The 6,213-nt window shown below is 42.9% G+C and overlaps 1 non-coding gene across 1 annotated transcript; it reads left to right on the forward strand.

Moving 5' to 3' along the window:
- Positions 1 to 969: 969 nt before the first annotated feature.
- LOC121394387 lies at positions 970 to 1,095 on the forward strand. Its single transcript, XR_005961708.1, has one exon. It is a non-coding gene; the product is annotated as a U4atac minor spliceosomal RNA (small nuclear RNA).
- Positions 1,096 to 6,213: the final 5,118 nt, after the last annotated feature.

The following is a 6,213-nucleotide window of genomic DNA, read 5'->3' on the forward strand; positions in this document are numbered from 1 at the left end:
ACTTTGTGTACATTGTGGTGCATTACAGTGCAGTGCATGGTCAGAGGACACTACACCATAGAGATGATAATAGGATATGCAGATATTTCTGCTGAATAGGGAAGGACAAGTTAGTCTAAAGTGGAATGTTTGACTCATTACCATAAAATATGCAAATATATGCAGTCACTTGGCGCAGTGTATTATGGGTAGAGGGACAAACCATCAGCAGGAGGAACATTCTTGTGCAAAATAAGGATATTTTTATCCATGTGCAAATTCCAGGCAGGTTTTTAAACGTTAAACTTCTACTTTATTTGTTGGCTGGAAATCACAAGAAAGTCACCCCTTGATAATATGTTAAATTAAACTGAGATTTGTAGTCTGACAAGTGAGTAAAGAGTGTTTGAGCAGCAGTGATCACTAATGCTTGTAGCTGAAAGGTGCTGCTCCGGCTACTTTGTGTACATTGTGGTGCATTACAGTGCATGCACAGAGAACGCTACACCAGGAGTCCCTAACCTTTTGTTTGGATCGGGGATGGGGGTCGGCAGCAAATTTGGATGCGCCAATTCTAATACGGGGTGCCTCGTTTTTCCACGGGAGTGTACGTGGCCCGCTTTTGGACCACGGTCCTGTGGTTGGGGACCCCTGCACTACACCATAGAGATGATAATAGGATATGCAGATATTTCTGCTGAAAAGGGAAGGACAAGTTAGTTTAAAGTGGAATGTTTGACTCATTACCATAAAATATGCAAATATATGCAGCCACTTGGCACAGTGTATTATGGGTAGAGGGACAAACCATTAGCAGGAGGAACATTCTTGTGCAAAATAAGAATATTCTTATTCCTGTGCAAATTCCCACCAGGTTTTTTAAACTTTAAACTTCTACTTTATATGTTGATTTAAATGACAGCAAAAGTCTCCCCAACTATAACAAGATTCAGCAATGTATCCCCCATAAATCCAATGTTAGGACTATCAACCATCCTTGTCTTGGGGTGAGCTGCTGTTCAGTGAGCGACCAGTGAGAATAGCACTGCTGACACCACTGACAACACATTGTCATCTCTGTTGTACTTGCAATAGAAAGGTGCAATTTTTGGAACCAAATTCATGTTACAAGAAAAGATAAATCCTGATTTCTATGTTAGATTGCGTTTAGTCATTGGGTGGGATATAGGGATGCCCATATACTTGAACGACGTCTTGTATTTAAAAAAAAAACATGCTTCAAAAACAATTTGATGTGCGTCAAAAATGTTTTGATGCCCATAGACTTTAATGGGCGTCAGTGACATTTCACCAGCGGCAAATTTTTGGTGAAGTGCAGGGGCGATCCGCCAATGAGGCGAGCTGAGGCGCTCGCCTCAGGCGGCATCGCCAGCTAGGTTTCCAGGGGCGGCAAAAAGCCGCTCCTGGTGCCTTTAAGAGCCGAATTTCCAATTGCGCTCTCCGCACTAGCGTTGCTGCCTCCCCCCCGGAAATCGAATCAGGCTGGGGGGGCGGCATTACTGGAGCCGCCTCAGGCGGCAATACATACAGAAACGGCGCTGGTGAAGTGAAATGGGTCAAATTCACCCATCCCTAGTGGAATATTACCCAGAATCCATGGCTATTTCTAAATTGTCTGCATTCTAAGATTTATTGACTGAAAAGCTGAAATTTAAGGTGATCTAATCTTGGCTATAACACTGCATCACAGCTCCCCTTCGTTTTTTATAGAAGATGCTGAAACCTTAATTATAAATGCAAGAAAATTCACCAATGAGAATTGTACTGATCCAAAACTTCATTGTAAATGCAAAAGGACTGACCAATGAGAATGCTGATTCCCAGTCCCATGTCAGGCATGTTGCTGTTATGTTACATACAGAGACAAATATATTATTTTGTTCTTCTTTATATGACACTGGAATGAGACATAGGGATAAAGGACAGACTTGTTCAGTGCTGGGAAACTGGGCTTAATGTTTCCAACTCCAGTTGCAGGAACAAAGAACATGGAGTCAGATTTACTCACGTCAGCTGGGATTCTCATTGGAGGTGGATTTTGCATATTGAAGCAGTCATTGAATTTGGACATTTAGGGAGTTTAATTGTGCACTATTACTTTAAAAATACAACCCTGATGTTGCTGGACTCCCAGCATGCCTCAGCCTTCATTATATGTTACATTATTGTGCAAACTTTCTTCTGTTAAATTAAAGTAAAAGAGGAAAAGTATTAGTAGTAGATTCATGGGCTTCTCCCTGCGTACACTGGCCCCTGAGTTAGGGCCCTAGGGCAAAGGTTTTCATGCTCAGTGTCACAACTAGAACTTTCTCTAAATCTTGGGGTAGGAGCATTCTAATTAAAGGGTGAAAAATGCTCCTGAAAATTCTGGTGCACCCTAACTGGCCTTCAGACTGGGCCCCTTAGCTCATAACAAGGTTACAGATATATAGAAACAGTGGGGTAACAGTCACCCTGTTATAGTTCCAGGGGTACCCAGGGCACAAATAAGCACTCACCCCAAATCTCCCCCAACTGGCCTTTAGACTGGGCCCCCTTAGCTCATAACAAGGTTACAGATATATAGAAACAGTGGGGTAACAGTCACCCTGTTATAGTTCCAGGGGTACCCAGGGCACAAATAAGCACTCACCCCAAATCTCTCCCTAACTGGCCTTCAGGCTGGGCCCCCTTAGCTCATAACAAGGTTACAGATATATAGAAACATTGGGGTGTCACCCTGCTGTAGTTCCAGGGGTACCCAGGGCACAAATAAGCACTCACCCCAAATCTCCTCCTAACTGACCTTCAGACTGGGCCCCCTTAGCTCATAACAAGGTTACAGATATATAGAAACATTGGGGTGTCACCCTGCTATAGTTCCAGGGGTACCCAGGGTACAAATAAGCACTCACCCCAAATCTCCCCCTAACTGGCCTTCAGACTGGGCCCCCTTAGCTCATAACAAGGTTACAGATATATAGAAACATTGGGGTGTCACCCTGCTATAGTTCCAGGGGTACCCAGGGTACAAATAAGCACTCACCCCAAATCTCCCCCTAACTGGCTTTCAGACTGGGCCCCCTTAGCTCATAACAAGGTTACAGATATATAGAAACATTGGGGTAACAGTCACCCTGCTATAGTTCCAGGATACAAATAAGCACTCACCCAAATCTCCCCCTAACTGGTTTTGACTTTGACCAGACCTAAAGAACCCCCATTACCACTTTTCAAACCTGTGAACATTGGGGTGAAGGCCAATTTTAGGGGGGAGATTGCTACGTAGGTTACAGGTTGTTTTGTCACTCATATTAAAGGTTAATTCCCATTACAATAGATACATAGACAGAACACAATTCCCATAAGTAGATAAATGTTTAGTTCCTGAAGCAGAAAGAGATTGAGTCTCTCACAGCAGGAAAGTGGAACTAATTAAAATGTAAATTAATTTTGGGAGGAGCAGATGGGCCCAATTATTTTGTGTTTGTGGTGTCTATAGAGAGAAGTGCATGTGAAATGTATATGTGTTGTTTAAAGGGGAAATCTTCTATTAAAGGGATATGGTCATGGGAAAAAACCTTTTTTTCAAAATGAATCAGTTAATAGTGATAATCCAGCAGAATTCTGCACTGAAATCCATTTCTCAAAAGAGCAAACAGATTTTTTTATATATAATTTTGAAATCTGACATGGGGCTAGACATTTTGTCAATTTCCCAGCCATGTTTTGTGACGAAAAGTCACATGATTTTAAGGATTCGGCCGAATCCGAATCCTGCTGAAAATGGCCCAATCCTGGCCGAATACTGAACCGAATCCTGGATTCGGTGCATCCCTAGCTGTAATATAGCCGGAGTGTTTAGGTCTATGTTACGCTAATCTGGGCTGCCCAGACCACAGATAGTTAACTTGTACAGCTATTGGTAGGAGCATGGGTTACATTGGACTCACACATCAGGATCAGGGCCTTCGCTAAGTGGAAGCGATCCCTTTAAGGTATAGTGCAACTACAACACTCAGGCTACTGTGCATACAAAATATACAAAATGATTGGGCACCAGGAGGTTCTTATGGTGCAAACAAAGAAAACTGTTTATTAGTCAGAGACAATGACCTCAGGTTTACTCACATCACAGTGGTTAGAGGAGAAAGGCACAGGCACATCACATGCAGATTTACACAGACTGACACTCCCTTAGGACAGACTTGGCAGGTATCCCACTTCAGAACTGCTCTTATTTAGCTCAACCCTGACTAAATTATACTCCTAGAGTGTACTAGTACTGGGAGCTCACCTGACACTTTCTATTCCTCATTCACAGTGTGGCCTGGTCCCCGACTTGGACACATGGCTTCTCTGGGCCTTGCTGTACCCAGGCTCCCCAGGGCAATGGCGTAGCTACCGGGGGTGCGGTTGGGCCAAGGCCCGCACCCCCCGAGGGCCCCCCCGGCAGCGCACGCGCAATGAATCACGTGCAGTTCCGGACGTACGGAGGGGGCAGGGGGGCCCGGCTGCACGTCCTGCGCCAGGGCCTGCCGCCTCTAGTTACGTTACTGCCCCTGGGCACACCCAACTGGATCAGCATCCAGCAGCCAAAGAGGACACTTCTTTCCAACACTATATTGCAGTGTGGCAGGAAGTGGTCATTACACCTCTTGGCCAATAACACTGAGCTTAAACTCAGCCACAGGGGAAGGACCAAGGTTCAGTAACAACCTGCAGTGCCTGTTGCAGTAAATGTGGTTACACTGGGGGGACAAAAGGGCTGACAGTGTTCTCCAAGGCATGTGTTGTGTCCCACATGAGGTTCCCTTCATTCTTCTGGCTGCTGTTACTGTGTGTGTCATGTTATGTAGTGACTGCAACTCTGTCAGGCCAAGGTTTCTGGCCACAGGGGCTCAGATACTTTTCACTCCTGAATTGCTTTGTTTTGGGAATTTATCACACAATAGTAACATTTTACATAGAAGAAATTGTCTTCCTCATTGTTTGGGGACCCAGGGAACAATATACTCCATTACTCGCACACAAACGCCTCAGAACTTGCCTTTCAGGATTCAGGCCTGTGCTGACCTACATGGTTGGCATATTCTATGCAAAAATTCCTATATCAAAAGATATCTGTCCCAAGGCTTTCTTTCTTCAGTAAAAAAATATTTTATTTAAGTTCACATTAAAATTCAGATACATACTGACCCCACATGGCCCACCGTACGCGTTTCGCACCCTCCGGCGCTTAGTCATAGGTGTCTCTGTTAACAACATATATGTGGTATTTAAACCCTATTGATCCCACTCATTTTTCTTTAAAACCAATCAAAAGTTAAAAGGGATTAACCCTACTTTCTTAGTATGATCCCAAAATTGCCCCTGTGGGATGTTTGTATTCTATTATATAAATCACAAATTGTAAATTTAAGTAATATTTCAAGTTTAACAATATTCATTAAGTCAGTGTATAGCATATCACATTAAACTTATATAATTCCAAAGTCATTTACATTCACCTCTTTGCACATATTATTAGTTACAAGTTGTAAAAGCCGTCACTTATTCTCTCTATTGAAAACTCCCCAGTAGAGATATTTTAAGTACTTAAAGCCGGTATTCTACTTTATCATCTTCAGGTATAGCAAGTGACATCAAACTCATGAAGTCCTAGGGGCAGACGTGTTCCCAAATGAAAAATCCAAAACACCACCCTTCTTTGGCATATTCTATGGTCTATATATACAGTGAATAAAGTACCCCCTCTTGTAAAATATAAGGATATTATAAGTTACCCAGGATTTTCATGACCATATAAAAGCACAAGGTTGGAGGGGGTACTTTATTTATTATAATACACACGTTTCAGTGAGTCATGTGACAGAAATGACATCAGAACTCACCGTTTATCACTGATGATATTAGAACTCACCATTTATAACTGATGACATCAGAACTCACCATTTATAAGGATATCAGACATTTACAAGATATTCATGGCTTTTGTGTATTATAAATATATATCTATATATACACACAATACACCAGGACACCCCCCATCCCCAAAACCGAACATATTTGAGGATTCATGTAAATATGAAATAAATACAAAACGTATTTCAGGGGGTGGTATGAGGTTACATAGTAATTGCGGGAACTAGGGGGCAGGTATCTCATAAACAGCATAGCCCTAGTCCACCACTGTCTGAGGTGGGTTAAGCGGGTGCTGACGCAGTTGCAACG

This window comes from Xenopus laevis, chromosome 5S (genome assembly GCF_017654675.1).
Source record: "Xenopus laevis strain J_2021 chromosome 5S, Xenopus_laevis_v10.1, whole genome shotgun sequence".
NCBI lineage: Eukaryota > Metazoa > Chordata > Amphibia > Anura > Pipidae > Xenopus > Xenopus laevis.